Genomic DNA, 21,807 nt, shown 5'->3' with positions numbered 1-21,807 from the left:
CCCCCACAACAATCCTAGACACCAATAATAATTTTCTCTGATTTTTATATTACGGAAACGAAAAATAAAAAAAAGTTTTAGTATGAAAATCTCAATTAATTAATTATGCACCCTGCGAGTTCTGTTTATGTTTTGTAGATAACAACAAAGGATAAACTATTATATTTCCTAGCTGAATTTAGTTTCATAAGTGTCAGTTTTTGTCTTTTTAGCAATTCTTTTGTTTAATCTTTGAAACTATGATAGTTACAATGCTGATATTAGGATACAATCTTCTACTGAGTGTCAAAAGGTAGTGTACCGATCTTGAAAGTGATTGAATAATACTCAATATCATTTATTTAGGTTCTTATAGGTGGTGAATGTACGCGTCCAGTAAGATACAGTGGATAGCTTTCCCACTGCAGGTAGTGACACACGCGCGTGTGTCTCCAGGTTATGCCGGCAGATGTCAGCCCCCGTATTTTACATGCGGCTAGCTATCCTAAAACAAACGTTCGCTCGGAAAAACTTGTGACGCTACAGTATGTTGACATGATCTGTGTGGAAGGAAAGGTGGTACATGGGTATGTTTGTGTTGTTGCACCAGCAGGCGCTGTTTGAAAATGAAGGATACCAAGTTTTGTGCTGTCACTAAGCATTTTCATTTGGAAGGTTGAACTACAGCACAAATAAAAAATGAACTAGATGAAGTTGGCGCAAATCTGGCACCATCATTGAAGAACATTTACATTTTGGTTACTGAATTTAAACGTGGTTTGTAAAGTAAATAAGACGAATCGTACTTCGGCAGTTCAATTGAAGTCACTATAATGGAATCCATTGACAAAACCCACGATATGGTAATGCAACGCCATCGAATAAAAATTCGTCAAATTACTGAGACTGTAGGCCTCAACAGTGACCGTGTGCATAATATTCTACATGGACAATTGTCTAGGAAGCTGTTGTGTGCGATCTGGGATCCGCTATTGCTCACAGTAAACCGGAAGCGCTCCAGTACAACATTTCATCTTAATGTCTGGCGATGTTTAACTACAATCCACAAGACTTTTGGCCTCGATTTGTGACTGTTGACGAAACCTGGGTCATAATTACACAACTGTGACAAAATGGCAGGCAAAGCAATGGTCGAAGACTGGTGAAAGTGCACCGGAGAAGGCAAAGACCATTTTGACAGCTGATAAGGTGAAGCTGTTTTTTGAGATTCCCAAGGAATAATCTTCTTAGGTGACTGGGGAAAAGGTAGAACCTTGGCATTATCCTATAGTTCTTCACTACTGGATAGTTCTTCACTACTGGATCGTTTCAAAGTGTAGAAAGACGAGGTGCTATTTCACCAGGATACCACACCATCCCATATATCAGCGATAACATTAGCGAAAATGCATAAATTGGGCTTGAATTGATTCATCATTCACTCTGTTCATCAGACTTAGTCCCAAATGACTTCTACCTGTTCCCTAACATGAATCTTCCTGGGAAGAAATTTTCAGCAAATGAGGAAGTGATAGATGCAGTCAACGAGTACTTTGAAGAGTCTGTCAGACATTCAGTGAGACAATACCTACCGTTTTCATCTATCCTGGGTCATGACTTAGAGCCATTATAATTTATGCACTCTGGTTTATCAAAATTAGTGTATTCTGAAACCTGGTTCTACTAATTCAGGGGACATTTCGGGCGATCGTACGCTATGTGACAAATGTTTCACTATAATTGGATGAGGAGCCTATGACCGTATACGGTAGAACTCATTTTTACGTATTATATGCGAAATAATACGAAGGGGGTTATTCATAATAATGTAATAAATTTTTTGGAAAATGTCATTTATAACGCTATGAAGCAAACATTTCGTAGTTTCGTGATAATTAGATGTTGGTTCAAGAGCAGGGGGGAATAAAGGAAGTTACAGAAATTGTGGTCAACCGGAAACTAACTAGAAGCCAACCGCACCTATACCAAGAACCTCGATCTTTGCTTTCCATATTCTGGTAAGTGGTAGTATGGACCAAAGCTAGAAAAGAAGTCCAGTAACGATGTACTGTAAAATGCATATCTTAAAAATTATGCGCACTTGTTCATTAGAAGAGTTGCGTTTCAAAATAGCGACGATGAAGAAGTACTCGTAGCTCTTAAGGTACGCATTTTAGAGCACATGTTTACTGGACTTTTTTTCTTCTTTTGGTCCATACTACAACTTCCCAAAATATGGAAAGTAAAGGGTTTGCAGTAGAAGAGATTTGTTTCACGATATCGAAGATCAAGAATTGTTCATAGCTCTTAAGGAATGTCTTTTAGATCCCATGTTTACTTGCCTTTTTTGTTTCGAATAATCATTACTGTCACATCCCGTCTTAAATTAAAATTTGAAAATTCGCTTGCTGATTGACGACTGACATACTTTTCACACCCAACTTTTCACCCTTAAATCTTAGGTAAAAATTTAAATTTCATCATTGCATGACGCATCACAAAAGGAACTCCGACACGTAAACCTCATGAACACAGGTTACCATTGATAGCTCATAAATAGCCACGTGCTACTACTTTCTGCTTTCGAGCGAAAAGAAAAACTGTAAATCTGTCTCCAAATACTTATGTGCAGTCAGCCATTTAACCGTTTTACTTCAGTCTTGCCGGCCGGTGTGGCCGAGTGGTTCTAGGGTTCTAGGCGCTGCAGTCCGGGACCGCGCGACCGCTACGGTCGCAGGTTCGAATCCTGCCTCGGGCATGGATGTGTGTGATGTCCTTAGGTTGGTTAGGTTTAAGTAGTTCTAAGCTCTAGGTGCAAAATGGTTAAGCAGGCATGGCTAGAGGACAAATGTAAGGATGAGGAGGCTTATCTCACTAGGGGTAAGATAGATACGGCCTACAGGAAAATTAAAGAGACCTTTGGAGAAAGGAGAACCACTTGCATGAATATCGAGAGCTTTGATGGAAATCCAGTTCTAAGCAAAGAAGGGAAAGCAGAAAGCTGGAAGGGAAAACTGATAGAAGTCAACCTCGGCGAAGATCAATTTGGATTCCGTAGAAATGTTGGAACACGTGAGGGAATACTGACCCTACGACTTATCTTAGAAGAAAGATTAAGGAAAAACAAACCTACGTTTCTAGCATTTGTAGACTTAGAGAAAGCTTTTGACAATGTTGATTGGAATACTCTCTTTCAAATTCTGAAGGTGGCAGGGGTAAAATACAGGAAGCGAAAGACTATTTACAATTTGTACAGAAAGCAGATGGCAGTTATAAGAGTCGAGGGACACGAAAGGGACGCAGTGGTTGGGAAGGGAGTGACACAGGGTTGTAGCCTCTCTCCGATGCTATTCAATCTGTATATTGAGCAAGCAATAAAGGAAAAAAAAGAAAAGTTCGAAGTAGGTATTGAAATCCATGGAGAAGAAATAAAAACTTTGAGGTTCGCCGATGACATTGTAATTCTGTCAGAGACAGCAAAGGACTTGGAAGAGCAGTTGAACGGAATGTACAGTGTCTTGAAAAGAGGGTATAAGATGAACATCAACAAAAGCAAAACGAGGATAATGGAATGTAGTCGAATTAAGTCGGGTGATGCTGAGGGAATTAGATTAGGAAATGAGACACTTAAAGTAGTAAAGCAGTTTTGCTATTTGGGGAGCAAAATAACTGATGGTGGTCGAAGTAGAGAGGATATAAAATGTAGACTGGCAATGGCAAGGAAATCGTTTCTGAAGAAGAGAAATTTGTTAACATCGAGTATAGATTTATGTGTCAGGAAGTCGTTTCTGAAAGTCTTTGTATGGAGTGTAGCCATGTATGGAAGTGAAACATGGACGATGAATAGTTTAGACAGGAAGAGAATAGAAACTTTCGAAATGTGATGCTACAGAAGAATGCTGAAGATTAGATGGGTAGATCACATAACTAATGAGGAGGTATTGAATAGAATTGGGGAGAAGAGGAGCTTGTGGCACAACTTGACTAGAAGAAGGGATCGGTTGGTAGGACATGTTCTGAGGAATCAAGGGATCACCAATTTAGTATTGGAGGGCAGCGTGGAGGGTAAAAATCGTAGAGGGAGACCAAGAGATGAATACACTAAGCAGATTCAGAAGGATGTAGGCTGCAGTAGGTACTGGGAGATGAAGAAGCTTGCACAGGATATAGTAGCATGGAGAGCTGCATCAAACCAGTCTCAGGACTGAAGACCACAACAACAACAACAAGTTTTAGGGGACTGATGACCTCAGATGTTATGTCCCATAGTGCTCAGAGCCATTTTAACGATTTGAACTTCAGTCTTCTCGTTCTCACGAATTTCACGCGACATTACAAAACACAGAATAATCCCTTTTCAATTAACAAAGCAACGAAAATATTTTGCGCATGGAAAACGTACTACTTTGCATGGATTTTCGTGACAAGAGATTTATTTACGAATAACAAATGGAAAAAAAATCAGAGCGAATAAGTTGTAGAGATTCCCCAACCGCACAGTGTTCTGCTATGCTCGCCTCCCATTCACACAGAGTGTTTCCAGACGACAGGCTGCCAAGTTGCTTTGGTCGGCGTGTGCCGAAGTCTGTAGAAACGGCCAATGTTATGTAAAGGTCTGACAAAAATTTTGGTTTGTGTGTTAGGTTTTTTAAGATCTTTTATTTAGGATACCGCTCAAATTTCGTGTGTTAAGTTAGGAGTGCCGTTCCAAATCTGTGGGGGCACATATCGTAATGAAGTGCGAGCTTTTTACATGAATTGGCGTCGTGTTTTTATTTTGTGTACCTGTGCGCCAGCAGCCAGCTGGCTGTGTGCCGGCAAAGTGTGCCCCCATGTGGGCTGCGCCCTTGGCATCCGCCAACCTGGGCAGTCCTTCTCTATGGCGCAACCGCCCTTGTTTGGTACAGCACAACTTAAATTTTTAGGATATCGTAACCTGAATGCGGGTCATTGACTGGTGGCACTGTTTTTTGTTATTATTTCGTTAGGATCTGCCTTTGTAGCACCGATGATATATCCTTATAAGTCTCTTCCCAATGCAAAAGAATTATATATACACTCCTGGAAATGGAAAAAAGAACACATTGACACCGGTGTGTCAGACCCACCATACTTGCTCCGGACACTGCGAGAGGGCTGTACAAGCGATGATCACACGCACGGCACAGCGGACACACCAGGAACCGCGGTGTTGGCCGTCGAATGGCGCTAGCTGCGCAGCATTTGTGCACCGCCGCCGTCAGTGTCAGCCAGTTTGCCGTGGCATACGGAGCTCCATCGCAGTCTTTAACACTGGTAGCATGCCGCGACAGTGTGGACGTGAACCGTATGTGCAGTTGACGGACTTTGAGCGAGGGCGTACAGTGGGCATGCGGGAGGCCGGGTGGACGTACCGCCGAATTGCTCAACACGTGGGGTGTGAGGTCTCACAGTACATCGATGTTGTCGCCAGTGGTCGGCGGAAGGTGCACGTGCCCGTCGACCTGGGACCGGACCGCAGCGACGCACGGATGCACGCCAAGACCGTAGGATCCTACGCAGTGCCGTATGGGACCGCACCGCCACTTCCCAGCAAATTAGGGACACTGTTGCTCCTGGGGTATCGGCGAGGACCATTCGCAACCGTCTCCATGAAGCTGGGCTACGATCCCGCACACCGTTAGGCCGTCTTCCGCTCACGCCCCAACATCGTGCAGCCCGCCTCCAGTGGTGTCGCGACAGGCGTGAATGGAGGGACGAATGGAGACGTGTCGTCTTCAGCGATGAGAGTCGCTTCTGCCTTGGTGCCAATGATGGTCGTATGCGTGTTTGGCGCCGTGCAGGTGAGCGCCACAATCAGGACTGCATACGACCGAGGCACACAGGGCCAACACCCGGCATCATGGTGTGGGGAGCGATCTCCTACACTGGCCGTACACCACTGGTGATCGTCGAGGGGACACTGAATAGTGCACGGTACATCCAAACCGTCATTGAACCCATCGTTCTACCATTCCTAGACCGGCAAGGGAACTTGCTGTGCCAACAGGACAATGCACGTCCGCATGTATCCCGTGCCACCCAACGTGCTCTAGAAGGTGTAAGTCAACTACCCTGGCCAGCAAGATCTCCGGATCTGTCCCCCATTGAGCATGTTTGGGACTGGATGAAGCGTCGTCTCACGCGGTCTGCATGTCCAGCACGAACGCTGGTCCAACTGAGGCGCCAGGTGGAAATGGCATGGCAAGCCGTTCCACAGGACTACATCCAGCATCTCTACGATCGTCTCCATGGGAGAATAGCAGCCTGCATTGCTGCGAAAGGTGGATATACACTGTACTAGTGCCGACATTGTGCATGCTCTGTTGCCTGTGTCTATGTGCCTGTGGTTCTGTCAGTGTGATCATGTGATGTATCTGACCCCAGGAATGTGTCAATAAAGTTTCCCCTTCCTGGGACAATGAATTCACGGTGTTCTTATTTCAATTTCCAGGAGTGTATATATATATATATATATATATATATATATATATATATATATATATATATATATACCGAGTGATCTAAAAGTCAGTATAAATTTGAAAACTGAATAAATCACGGAATAATGTAGATAGAGAGGTACCAATTGACACACATGCTTGGAATAACATGGGGTTTTATTAGAACCAAAAAAATACAAAAGTACAAAAAATGTCCGACAGATGGCGCTTCATCTGATCACAATAGCAATAATTAGCATACCAAAATAATACGAAGCAAAGATGATCTTCTTTACAGGAAATGCTCAATATGTCCACCATCATTCCTCAACAATAGCTGTAATCGAGGAATAATGTTGTGAACAGCACTGTGAAGCATGTCCGGAGTTATGGTGAGGCATTGGTGTCGGATGTTATCTTTCAGCATCCCTAGAGATGTCGGTCCATCACGATACACTTGCGACTTCAGGTAACCCCAAAGCCAATAATAGCACGGACTGAGGTCTGGGGACCTGGGGTGCCAAGCATGACGAAAGTGGCGTCTGAGCACACGATCATCACCAAACGACGCGCGCAAGAGATCTTTCACGCGTCTAGCAATACTTTTTTTTTGGTTCTAATAAAACACCATGTCATTCCAAGCTTGTGTGACAAATTTTACCTCTCTATCTACATCATTCCGTGATTTATTAAGTTTTCAAATTTATACTGACTTTTTGATTGATCACCCGGTATATATATATATATATATATATATATATATATATATATATATATATATATATATATATATATATATATATGTGTGTGTGTGTGTGTGTGTGTGTGCGTGTGCGTGTGTGTGTGTTCTTCCCAATCCAAAAGAATTATATATATATATATATATAATTCACCAGCTATAAACGTTAAAAATTACTTGTGGACTTCAGCATCACTAAGTTAACACCGAAGCGTGGTAAACGTATCCGTCCTGAAATATAAATACAGGGTGTTTCACAATTCATGTTACATTATTCTTGAGGTTGTAGAGGGGATTTAGCAGAACAAGTTTTACACAGGAATATATCTCCGGAAACATCATCCAACGACGTTACAGAGCATAATATTTACAGGTGTCGGCGCCTGTAACCGTACGTACGAATATATACAGGGTTCTTTCGTGATGATGTTACAAACAACAAGAAATAATATCCAGTAAACATAGGGTCGGAAATGCATATTTTAAGAGCTATCAACACTTGTTTAATAGAGGAGATGTTTTTCACAACAGTGAAGGTGAACAAGTGCTTATAGCTCCTCAGGTAGGCATTTTAGAGCTCATGTTTACTAGACATTTTTTCGTTGTTTTGATCCATTCTACCACCTATGAAAGTTGCCTACCCTACAACATTAGCCACAACAGTACTAGTATAAGCATTCCATTGTCAGAGGTATCAGAACGATTTTCACTTATAAATTCCGACACTTTCGTTTCCGGTACAGGGACTCTTATCGAAACTGGTGCATTTGTCCTTCTCCATCATCCTAGGACGTTTGTAACATCGTCACAGAATCACACCGTATACACATACATTTAAACGTGCCGTCGACTGTAATAAGCAAGACCTTCAAATACCATGCGCAACGTTTTCATATTCTCTCGCTCGCTATTCGCAAACTGTTCTTCCTCCGGTTTTTTCCTTTTTTTAATAACTCGGAAACCTCCATCGAAAACGTATCCCAATACAAAATTTAGCTACACACATCAACCCGGTTCCCAGAACTATTCAAGAAAGACGATGGCTGTGGATATTGTATCAAAGACACTGTCCCTCTGACTCTTGAGAGATGTCACTAAACCCACACAAAGACGTAAAAAGCCATGGAAGAGCAGCGTCTATTAGGAGGAGCGGGTACGACAGCCGATCAGTTCCAGCCATTCCACCTGGAAGGAGGTACATGGCTCGTGTAGTCTGTAATTCAACCATGCCTAGACGGTCAATACCGCGGTTCGATCGCGACCGCATTGTTACTATGTGCCAGGAAGTGCTCTCAACGAGGGAAGTGTCTAGGCGTCTCGGAGTGAACGAAATCTATATTGTTCGGACATGGAGGAGATACAGAGAGACAGGAACTTCTGATGACATGCCTTGCTCAGGCCGCCCAAGGGCTACTACTGCAGAGGATGACCGCTACCTACGGGTTATGGCTCGGAGAAACCCTGTCAGCAACGCCACCATGTTGAATACTGCTTTTCGTGCGCCACAGGGCGTCGTGTTAATACTCAACCTGTGCGCAATAGGCTGCATAATGCGCAACTTCATTCCGTCGTCCATGGCGCGGTCCTTCTTTTCAACCACGACACCATGCAGCGTGGTACAAATGGGACCGACAACATGCCGAATTGACCGCTCAGCATTCGCATTACGTTCTCTTCACCGATGTGTGTCGCGTATATCTTCAACCAGAGAATCGGCGGAGATTTGTTTCGAGGCAACCCGGTCAGGTTGAACGCCTTAGACACACTGTCCACCGAGTGCAGCAAGGTGGTGGTTCCCTGGTGTTTTGGGCTGGCGTTATGTTGGGCCGATGTATGCCACTGGTCCTCATGTGAGGCTGTACGGTACGTGAATGTCATCCTTCGACAGATAGTGCAACCGTATAGGTAGCATATTAGCGAGGTATTCGTCTTCATGGACGACAGTTCGCGCCCCCATCGTGCACATCTTGCGAATGACTGCCTTCAGGATAACGACATCGCACGACTTGAGTGGCCAGCATGTTCTCCAGACATGGACCCTATCGAACATGCCTGGGATAGATTGAAAAGAGCGGTTTATGGACGACGTGTCCCACAACCACTCTGAGGGATCTACACCGAATCGCCATTGAGGAGTGGGACAATCTGGACCAGCAGTGCCTCGATGAACTTGTGGATAGTATGCCACGATGAATACAGGCATACATCAGTGCAAGAGGACGCGCTACTGGGTATTAGAGGTACCGATGTGTACAGCAATCTGTTCCACCACCTCTGACCTCTGAAGGCCTCGCTCTATGGTGGTACAATATGCAAAGTGTCGTTTCCATGAGCAATAAAAAAGGCGGAAACGATGTTTATGTTGATCTCTATTCTAATTTTCTGTACAGGTTGCGGAACTCTCGGAACCGAGGTGATGCAAAATGTTTTTTGATGTGTGTTTATTAAATTTCCTGCAGTAACGTGCTATTCATTTTTTCTGTGTGACTAATAGTTTGCTTGTAGCAGGTGGGAGAATATATGTAAATCTTACACTTTGTTTTTCAAGGCGTTGTGGATTGCATAAAGCCCATCAGTAGAGACGGCTGTCTCAACCTGTATGTAGGCCTATCTCTAGCTGAATCAATCTGTTAATTGGTTTATTGCCACAGGAATACATAAGCATTGTCCTTCAACTTTTTGAAAGCTGAATTCTGGAAGATCTTTCTCCTCTGGAATCAACAAACGCTTCACGACCCATGCTTCCACTTTCTTCATACCTAAGGCAACATCTGGTGTACTGTAAACTATGGGATGCCTCCATCTCAGCACTATCACAGATGCCAGTAATGCAGTAATTTATGACATGAGCTTGAATTTTCTCGCTGATTAGGAAGTGATTTACGTACCATTTCTTCGAGCTTTGTGTCTCTCCACTGATGTTGATTGCATGTTTGGTAAATTAAAATGTCTTCAATTACCATTTGCGTTGTAGTTTTATTCATTGTCACATGATACAAGCAAAATCGATTGTTGCCACTTATAATGAAAGGATAAAAAAATGTTCGACTTTACTTATGCAAAATGAGCAGGGTTATTACTTCAGCAGACAGCTACAAGTGTAGTACGGGCGAGAACGATTCGTAATTGAATCGAACGACTATTTTTATTATAAGTCCAGTCATTAATACCAAATTTTTATCAATCAGGTTATCAATTTCAGTCATTGATGACCATTGTTACGGCGTAAGTCAAGCGCCGGCGCGCCAGTCGGGAACGTTAGAACAAAGAGGGCTGTTAGCAGACGTCAGCCAATCGTACGCTGACCGACCTCTCTCCAGGACGACAACGCGACAGCAGCGGGCTCTATGCGAAGAGGACCTAAGCGACGCGCCACACTGGTCCAGGCCGAATCGAAGAGAAGCTACAAGACTAGTCATTTCGATTGTATTATGTAGCATTATCTATAATGAGGAAAATTGTTTATTTTGCATGTCGCCCTTTGCTTGCGACACACAAGTGTAACATTCAAAGTTAAGTATTGTCATTTACTATTTTGTAATAAGACGTATAAGTACGATTTGTTTGAATGTTCTCTAGCGATCCGAGAAAGCAAGTTCCTAGACACCCCATATTTCGACGACTAGGCAGATTTTGACAACCATCTTCAAACCTAAGTCAATTCAGTATACTAAACACATTGTGTCGTTCCATATATAGATGGTGTAGTCTATGATGTTACTTGGTCATAAAATTTTGTAAAGAAAAGAAAGATTATTCTAAAAATTCTTAAAAGGAAATAAGTACTTACTGATGAAATATCCGCTACTTACGTAACAAATACAGTAGAATCATGGAAGGTATAAGAGAGCCGACAATGTGAAGTTTTACGACGCGGTTTTGTCTCTCTCTTGTTCCTCTTGTTAGGGTGGGTTCCATCTTCTTGTCTTAGCGAGTGTTTGAGTGGGGCAAAACTTCTGATTTGCTTTGAAGTGAAGCTGAGTGTCACACAGACTACAAAAGATAAATATATAGTATGAATTGACAAATGTTGGTGCGTTAATGAATTATTGCAAATAATAATTGGAAACAGTTTTCAAGTCAAGAAGATTCAGTAACGAAACTGTCCGATTCGCCTCCATTACAGCTACGCGAGAATAACTGATGAAAATTGTGTGACGACATAGATCGCGCACAGAAATTGCAAGAAGAGAGAAGTCAAAAGATCCAACGTTCGTAAGTATTATAAAGTTGGATGCAACTTTATAATATTTACGAACGTTGGATCACGTGAGCGTGTTGGGAACTGATGAACAGATCTTGTCAGTATAGATGAATTACTAACACATCTTCATAATACAGGGTGATTCATAAAGAATACCACAACTTTAGGAATTTAAAACTCTGCAACGACAAAAGGCAGAGCTAAGCACTATCTGTCGGCGAATTAAGGGAGCTATAAAGTTTCATTTAGTTGTACATTTGTTCGTTTGAGGCGCTGTTGACTAGGTGCCAGCGTCGGTTGATGCTAAGATGGCGACCGCTCAACAGAAAGCTTTTTGTGTTATTGAGTCCGGCAGAAGTGAATCGACGACAGTTGTTCAGCGTGCATTTCGAACGAAGTATGGTGTTAAACCTCTTGATAGGTGGTGTATTAAACGTTGGTATAAACAGTTTACAGAGAATGGGTGTCTGTGCAAAGGGAAAAGTTCTGGACGGCCGAGAACGAGTGATGAAAATGTAGTACGCATCCAGCAAGCATTTGTTCGCAGCCCAGGAAAATCGACTCGCAGACTAGCAGAGAGCTTCAAATTCCACAATCAACTGTATGGAGAGTCCTACGAAAAAGGTTAGTTATGAAACCTTATCGTCTGAAATTGGTTCAAGCACTGTCTGCAGCTGATAAGATTAAAAGAATCTATTTCTGTGATTTTATCCTTGCTCAAATGGAAACAGATGAATCTTTCGTTTCAAAGATTGTGTTTAGTGATGAAGCAACTTTCCACACTAACGGGAAAGTCAACCGTCACAATGTCTGTATATGGGGCACTGAGAATCCGCGGGAAACAACTCAGTATGAACGTGACTCGCCTAAGGTGAACGTTTTCTGTGCCATTTCAGCCATTAAAGTTTTTGGTCCCTTTTTCTTCGAAGGTGCTACTGTAACTGGACTACAGTATCTGGAGATGTTAGAGAATTGGCTGTTCCCTCAGCTCGAACAAGAAGCACAACAATTCATGAGGCGATGGATCGGCCGCCAGGCAGCCCGTGACAGAGCACTTCATCACTGGCCTCCAAGAAGTCCTGATCTTACCCCCTGCGATTTTTTCTTATGGGGGTATGTTAAGGATATGGTGTTTCGGCCACCTCTCCCAGTCACCATTGATGATTTGAAACGAGAAATAACAGCAGCTATCCAAACTGTTACGCCTGATATGCTACAGAGAGTGTGGAACGAGTTGGAGTATCGGGTTGATATTGCTCGAGTGTCTGCAGGGGGCCATATTGAACATCTCTGAACTTGTTTTTGAGTGAAAAAAAAAACCTTTTTAAATACTCTTTGTAATGATGTATAACAGAAGGTTATATTATGTTTCTTTCATTAAATACACATTTTTAAAGTTGTGGTATTCTTTTTGAATCACCCTGTATTACGTAAAATGTCAACATTTCTACCGTAAGTAATTAATAATGTGCTTATATTCTTGTTTTAACCTGTTGCGATCGTCACACAAATTATTTTATTAATATGTTATAGATAATAAATATGTAATAACGCGGTGTTGCATCTACTCGGACCTCAAAATGATTATCATTGACTGAAATTAAGTCCACCTGCTTGGCTGAGTAGTAACGTGTTTGCCTACGATGCAGCGGGCGCGGGTTTGATTCCCGGTCGGGTAGGAGGTTTTCTCCACTCGTAGACTGTGTGTTGTGCTGTCCATATCGTTATTTCATCGTCACCGAAGCGCAAGTCACCTAATGTGGCGTCACCTCAAATTAGACCTGCACCCGGCGGCCGACCTTCCCCAGATGAGGCCTACCGGCTATCAATGCCACACAATCATTTCATTTAATTTGCTCAATACCTGAAAACTCTACTGCCAGTATTGCATATCTAGTCAATCGAAAGAGATTTAATGAGTAATATAATAATTTGACTGGTTACTGGAATGTTTATTCCAACCGTCAGGTTTGTTGTTTCCTTTTTTCGTCTTCAAAATAAAATTATTTGTGTGCGCTGGACTTGTCAAACTTGCAGTGCACTTATAGAACATTTGTATAACATTTCCTAACTAGGAAACGTTCTTGTCTGGTGTTCAAGAGCATTAATGAACTTTCAGCAGTCAGCTTTTATTTGGTCACACCACACTTCTTTTACGTAATTGTTTTTTCCTGTTCGACTATAATTCCCATTATTCATTTTCTTTGAGAAAGTAACACCGTCTACTTAAGAAATAGCCATCAAATTCATTTTGCATTTTTGTGAAGATCTGAACAAAACTTTCAAGAATGTTTATGACCAACAGTTACACCTTTGAATGTTTCCACTTTGTCAAAAAAATTTTAGTATACTCGTAAATCCAATCTCTCTTTACGCTCTAACTTATTAAAAAAAAGACTCTTTGGAAAGTAGAACCAATAGAGATCTAGATTGATTCTGAATTTTCTAGAGTTAAAAGGCTGTGCTTCAACGAAGCCTCATTCTTCTATCTCAATGATTTTGAAGAAGGTCGTTTGGTGAACAGTTGTGTCCCAGCCCATCGAAAAGCGCAGTGCTATTGAAATTCGATTTCCTACCATATCAGAGCTCCGACTATCTAAATTGCCATAATACTTTTGGCAAATATTGAAAAACGTCGAGTTAAACCACAGTTTACTTTTGAGCAACGAACTCAACGTTGCATAAGAACTTAAAAACTGTTTCATTACAAAATCAGAAATATCCAAATCGGAAGAAAAATTAGACACAAAATTAACAGTTTTATAATACTTCCCTTTAGTATTTTTTAATGTTTACTTAATTTCTATAACGGGGTGAGGAAATGTCGGCCGGCCGCTGTCGCCGAGAGGTTCTAGGCACTTCAGTCTGGAACCGTGCGACCGCTACGATCGCAGGTTCGAATCCTGCCTCGGGCATGGATGTGTGTGATGTCCTTAGGTTTGTTAGATTTACGTAGTTCTACGTTCTAGGGGACTGATGACCTCAGATGTTAACTCCCATATTGCTCAGAGCCATTTGAACCAATTTGAGGAAGTGTCTTTACATCACAACTCTTGTGCCATCAATGAAGACATTAAGTTTTGAACAATATTTACTGAAAGGAAGGTCAGTAGAAACTGTTCATTATCCATATAATGTGCTGTACCACAGGAACATTTTAGGAGTACATTTCTTCAATGAAAATAAATCACCAGTGACTGGGATGTTGGAATTCTGTGAGCATGTCTCGCGAGGGTGTTTTCATTCCAGAGTTTCAAAGACGTAATATGCGGCTTAACACAGTACACATCCAGCCGCATGCCGCATGCAGAATGAAAAACTTTAAGGCTTCATTTCCTTAGCATATTCATTTCATTTTCGACAATACTTGCTTGCCTAAAACAGTTCCAGTTCTGACATTGTCAAATGAATTTATTGTGCAGAATCAAAAAATTTAAGGCTCAATTTAAGTAACAAATTCATTATATTTCGACAGTACTTGCTTGCCTGAAACAGTTCCAGTTCTGACATTGCCAAATGAATTTATGGCATTAAAGGCGTAACAAGTATTGTTTACAATAGAATTATTTGAACAGAATAAGAGGTAACACTGAAAAGGAGTCCCACTGAGCAGAGCTTCAACCCACTTGTAGCTGAGACCGCGCCGATTGAAACAAACCAAGCTAAAGCCAGATGAAAAGAAATAACAACAAGTCAACAGTAAAGGTGATAGTTTCTGAAATCAAATATATTAAAACTTCCAATTAGAATAAGTAAAGACAGTATAATTAAAGCTAATTTAAAATCATTATCAAAAGGATGGTTGTCAGCCAGGAAAAAAACTGCCAAATGGATAGCTGTTTATGAAGATAGAATGTCTTTGCGACATTTTCACTGCTGTGACACTTCAGCTCTCTGGGCAGCATTCAAAACCGCGTATGCTTCTGCGTCGTCCTGCCTAAGATAGTAGGCGTGGCCGCTCGGCGAGTGTTCGACGCGCCAGGACGGCAAGAGCTAGAAGGTGGCACTAGAGTTTCGTGGACTGACAGCGACAGAAGCCGTCACGAGCCTGATCAAAGTGACCAGCAGACAGACACGCCTCTCAGTCGTACGTGGCAGGATGCTTCACCAGCAACACGCAGTCGGATTCCTCCCTTCGTACTTCGACCAAGACGGCCTGCCAGAGTGCTGTTTGAAACCAAGAGGGGAAGAGGTGGGGATGATTCCGGCAGAGACGTCTGCTATTGGTTACAGCTCTCTGACGTCACGATGAGGCTGCGCAGCGTAGCGCAGCAGTGTGATAATACGGCAAATGCCCAACGCCACAGGCGCTGTGGCGTGTTACTCGTTCATTTTACTTTCGGTGTAGTTCACTACACAGTTAGACATACGCAAATCGAGGGGCGCAACACATGCATCACATATTACAACCCAATAAATCACAACTAAGACGAAAAATAACTCACTGGCTTGATGAAGGAGCTAATCTTAATGTAGTCTGTCCCAGACTTCTATTCCTGTTTACCAGATGAAATCCATAGTTGCTACCTTCTTATGCTACATTTCATCATGGCTTCCAACACTGCTTCTTGATTCAGATATATAATACTTATAAATGTTACTTTTCATACGTCAAGAGAAATAACTGTGTCATTAATCTCAGAAATCTCTTGTTTAAAGACAGAGCACAGAGACTTTACATTTTCATGCTTGCACAACCCATTTCCGTGAAAAGCAGCAAATTATTCTTCAAATGCTTCACTTTTTGATGCAGGAAACCTAGCGATTTATCTATGGATTATAATCTGCGAAGTATTTCATCATATCTGGAATAACGTCAGCCGTGTCATCGCACATTGTTATCACATCTTTTAACAAACGTACTTCGACGTTCACATCTTCTAGGATTTCTCCTACTGAAGATTCATCAACAACAAACAGCTCAGTGACAAAGAAACTTAGGGCCGCAGAATCTGATTCGACGTCTCACTGAGATAATTCTACATTTAATTCTTCAGTAACAGGCCTTTTTACAAAGAAAGAATAATCACGTGCGCTACCCATCAGTATAATGAAACGCACACTGTTTCTTCTTCAGTTGTATTTCAAATGTACCTAGTCTCTGTACCCTAGAAAAAATTCCAGCCTATCTTGATCTGATATGGAAGTTAATATGTAGCTGAATTTCATACTTCTTAGGCATTCGAAACGATCAGAGATAGATTTTACTAACAATGAAACCTTTTTGGAAAGACCAAAGTCTATCTCTATCACCAACTCCCATTAACAAATAAATGTCTGGGAATGTCTTTAGTGTATTCTAATAAATTGTCGGATTCATTTGAAATTCACAGGAACATTCATCTTTTGGAACTCTAGAGTTCAAGATATCATAGACATCGGTAAGGAGTTCAATAAGATTACTTTTAATGTCTCTGTGAGCACCATACTTGAAGGCCTAAGCTGTTCGTGTTGAAAATAGGCCTGTGCTCGTTCAGTTACATTTAAGTGCTCTCTAGTAATGTGGTGTGTTATCGTTAGGGCACTTTTTATATTTCGAAAGCCTTACTTACTTTGGACTCATTAGTCAGCGAAATGAAACGGTTCCCCAGATGTTTTGATGGATGTGGTACATCGAAGAAAAGCCATGCATTCCGGGTATTGTCTGCTGGATTAACGAAATATGTTTTATACGTATCGGCACACAATTCGTTCCAAACTTTTATATTTTGTTCACCCGTATCAAATGTCACAGCCACAACATTTATTCACGATTCCTCAACTGCTTTAATGGTACTCTGAAGTAAAATACTTGCCGTAATTGTTACTTCCACTGCTTACGCAATACACGGTCGTGGACTGACTACTATGTCCTCCGACGAATCGTAACGTATGCCAACATCAACATTAATTTCGCCAAATGTCAAATTTGCTAGTCTCTCTTGGATAGTAAAAGCGTTTGACTTAGCCTTCAATTAACATAGGATATCTTCGAGAGTACCCGGCCTGTATTTAAATTACTTAGACCATTTCTGAAAGGTTGCCCTTCACAGCAAAGATATTTTCGCTTTTGTGTATAATCATGTGCTCTTGACGACTGAACTCTTGTAGTCAAAGCATGGGCAATGTCCTCTGAAGTCCATTTTACACTTTTGCTTTCTTTCAACAGGCATCATATTTGCTGCGATGTAAAACATTTTGATAATGTTTTACGTTCCTCAAACTTCTGGCCAATTTTTCTCCGTGTCAATTGACCGTTTGTCCGCTTTAACGAAAGAACATGGTGACGAGCCTTTGTTTTACTTCATTTCCTTTGGTCCAGCCTCATTCTGTGCGTTTAGTTTTATTACAATTTCAATATAGACCCTCGGTTTCTTAATTTCTAAATCCATACTCACTGTTTCACTTCTCTCATGAAGGGGATCATTAGCTGTGGTCTGGTCGACTTTCTTTGTTTTCGGTAACAGTTTCTGAAGTCGTCAAAGTCGTTTTCACAAACTACTTGCTTCGCAGTGGTGGGCACGACTCGTAGATCTCTAAGTAATGAATTCACTTTTGTTCTTCCTGCAGTTATTACTAAAAGCTTTATAACTACATTAATTTCCAATTATTAATCAAATAAATAGTTGAGAAAAGCGATAAACATCAGTGACATAAATCGAAGCAATACATTACTTCGATTACATTTAAGGATAAAATTTCAAGCAGTCTAGAGGTTTCGAACTCAGAACATTCACAGATCTGATCGACGGAACTTTGCAGCCTCTGCAACTAATCTTCTCATCGTTAAGGTCTTAGAGCAATAAGTGAAATATGCAGGTACAGGCTGGGGCAAATGAAAGTGACCTGATGAATTCCCAGGTACTGAAAAACACAGCAGAGGAAAGGGAATACAGTACTAACCTGAGTATACCGTATGCTGAACGTGACGATTATTTCTTAGCACTTTTGGGGTTTGGTCAGCAACTTGCTGAAGACGTATCGAAGTTGGACTGCTGGAATTGCTGGAATCTCATCCGAAATGTTCTGCTGCAGTTCTTGAAGACTACGGGGGTTGTTTCGATACACCTTAGGCATGGGGGCTTCCCACACAATGTAATGGCACACTGAAAGACCACGTGACCTGAGTGGTCAACTATGGCCGCGACCAGAATGGGCTCTTCTTACAATTCCGTCAGGCGTGAAGTTTGTGTAAATTTCATTCAACGTTCGACCGGCTGTACGGGCAGTTGCTCCACCCTACTGGAATTAACTGTATGGGTGTGGTTATATGTGAACATTCGCGTCCAATTGTATCCACTTGTCCTGGCCACCTTTATATTCCCCAATCTGTGTAAGAGATCAGTCGTAAGTTGTAGTATATTCTTACATTGAAATAACTGCATTTTGAGAATGATAAAAAATGTCGGCTAGTTCCATGTGAAATGAGCTTTAAGTATCCAGAAGTAAAAGCTAATAAATGTGAGCAACAAATTTTCCTTATTTACTACAGAATACTGCGGATAGTTCACAGTTGCACAATAACCTTGTACAGAGTGAGAAAAGCACTAAATTTATCTGAATTAATTTCTTGTAAGGTAATTTTTGAGTTATAACTACTTTCAGAGTTATTTACCTACTGGAATTTTATATTTCCGTTTGTATATGTGCTTTCTGTAATTTCTTCTCCACTCCACTCGCTAGGGACTACTGTGAGTAGTAGCTTCTATCTTGAAGGTAACCCTAGAAGTTCGTTTCTCAAATCTGGTTCATAATCTTCACACTGAAAATGAAATGATCACACACATGTGATTTTAATACTCAACCTGTCCGCACATTTGCGTCAAGCTATCCATTCGTACCACAAGTGCTCATCTTCGGGATAACCATGATAAATAACGTTTGTCGTATTTAAAACAATATTACTGTGTTGTGCCACAGCGTAATTAGAGTAACCATTGCTCACGACTGACACGAAACGTGCTATTTTCTATGGATGCCCACAGTGACCTCCATGTTCTGGCGAAGGCACAGCCACAAAAGTGCTCCAAGTGACGCCTAGGAGCGCAAGAGCTTCTGGGAAGTTTTTGCTCGCCAGAAGTTAGAATGGCTTCCGCTTTTTCCATGTTTGAAACCTCAGTCGCAAGTTCCTGCTCCTTTATAGAAGGAAAATAGTTAACTATAACGTTTTAAACGCGGATCTAAGGAGCCCGTGTTACACATTGTAGCATTATTAAAATACAGCGCGATAAGGCACATACGAGCTAGTCGTCCAGGCCCTGAAGGTCCAAGAAATGTCGACAAGCCGCCCTGTTATACTCTGCCATTTGGCGGGAAGAGAATGTGGTATGGAGGTACACGCGCTCAACATACCACTCTACCTGCCTTGTTGCCAGCTTGCCAGACCTACTTCTCTCTCAAGCAGCCCTTCAACTGGTAACCCGTTGCTGAGTGCACCACATACTATTCCTCCCATCAGCGAAAAGTCGCCGGCAATATCGTGAATCGAATCCACGCCATCCGCAAGGCAGCCATCTAGGCTGACCACTCAGCAACGAAGGCAGATTGAAGATGCATAATTTTTCGCAGATTTATTAAAAATAACTGTTGTTCTAATCACTCCACGAATAAGAGTGATAGTTCTAGATTGATAGTGAAGGACAATTCCGTGTGAATATAAATGAAATAGCAAAACTAACAAATGATGTTAACTTGCGAGTTTGTGTACTTTTTGTATGTGTTATTCCTAGTTTTAGCATAAATATCGTATATATGAAAGGCAATTAAGAAATTCGAGGTACCGTAGGAAAGACAGAGCTTAGACGAGTGGAATAGGGTTTCACAATCTATGCTGCACACTGAACTCACTCCAGAAATCGGCTTGGAGCCGTAACCAAAAACACGATCACATTTGCGATGGAGAAAAACCGTACCAAATTAACTCCCAATCATGAAGACTAACACCACTAACAATCTGGTGATTTGACCTTTTAAGAATGTATCAACTTTACATAAGACTAAAGCAGTTATCCTTTGCGTAAGATTTTGTGTATCTCAAATCGCTGCAGTACGTTAAAGATTGAATATATATCCAGATTCTGACTACATTGTGATATGCGCATTAACAGAACACGCCGCTGAAATAATGTTAGGTGTAAAACATACACTCCTGGAAATGGAAAAAAGAACACATTGACACCGGTGTGTCAGACCCACCATACTTGCTCCGGACACTGCGAGAGGGCTGTACAAGCAATGATCACACGCACGGCACAGCGGACACACCAGGAACCGCGGTGTTGGCCGTCGAATGGCGCTAGCTGAGCAGCATTTGTGCACCGCCGCCGTCAGTGTCAGCCAGTTTGCCGTGGCATACGGAGCTCCATCGCAGTCTTTAACACTGGTAGCATGCCGCGACAGCGTGGACGTGAACCGTATGTGCAGTTGACGGACTTTGAGCGAGGGCGTATAGTGGGCATGCGGGAGGCCGGGTGGACGTACCGCCGAATTGCTCAACACGTGGGGCGTGAGGTCTCCACAGTACATCGATGTTGTCGCCAGTGGTCGGCGGAAGGTGCACGTGCCCGTCGACCCGGGACCGGACCGCAGCGACGCACGGATGCACGCCAAGACCGTAGGATCCTACGCAGTGCCGTAGGGGACCGCACCGCCACTTCCCAGCAATTTAGGGACACTGTTGCTCCTGGGGTATCGGCGAGGACCATTCGCAACCGTCTCCATGAAGCTGGGCTACGGTCCCGCACACCGTTAGGCCGTCTTCCGCTCACGCCCAAACATCGTGCAGCCCGCCTCCAGTGGTGTCGCGACAGGCGTGAATGGAGGGACGAATGGAGACGTGTCGTCTTCAGCGATGAGAGTCGCTTCTGCCTTGGTGCCAATGATGGCCGTATGCGTGTTTGGCGCCGTGCAGGTGAGCACCACAATCAGGACTGCATACGACCGAGGCACACAGGGCCAACACCCGGCATCATGGTGTGGGGAGCGATCTCCTACACTGGCCGTACACCACTGGTGATCGTCGAGGGGACACTGAATAGTGCACGGTACATCCAAACCGTCATCGAATCCATCGTTCTACCATTCCTAGACCGGCAAGGGAACTTGCTGTTCCAACAGGACAATGCACGTCCGCATGTATCCCGTGCCACCCAACGTGCTCTAGAAGGTGTAAGTCAACTACCCTGGCCAGCAAGATCTCCGGATCTGTCCCCCATTGAGCATGTTTGGGACTGGATGAAGCGTCGTCTCACGCGGTCTGCACGTCCGGCACGAACGCTGGTCCAACTGAGGCGCCAGGTGGAAATGGCATTGCAAGCCGTTCCACAGGACTACATCCAGCATCTCTACGATCGTCTCCATGGGAGAATAGCAGCCTGCATTGCTGCGAAAGGTGGATATACACTGTACTAGTGTCGACATTGTGCATGCTCTGTTGCCTGTGTATA

The sequence above is a fragment of the Schistocerca nitens genome, chromosome 2 (assembly GCF_023898315.1).
Source record: "Schistocerca nitens isolate TAMUIC-IGC-003100 chromosome 2, iqSchNite1.1, whole genome shotgun sequence".
NCBI lineage: Eukaryota > Metazoa > Arthropoda > Insecta > Orthoptera > Acrididae > Schistocerca > Schistocerca nitens.
This window is presented reverse-complemented; position numbering follows the sequence as displayed.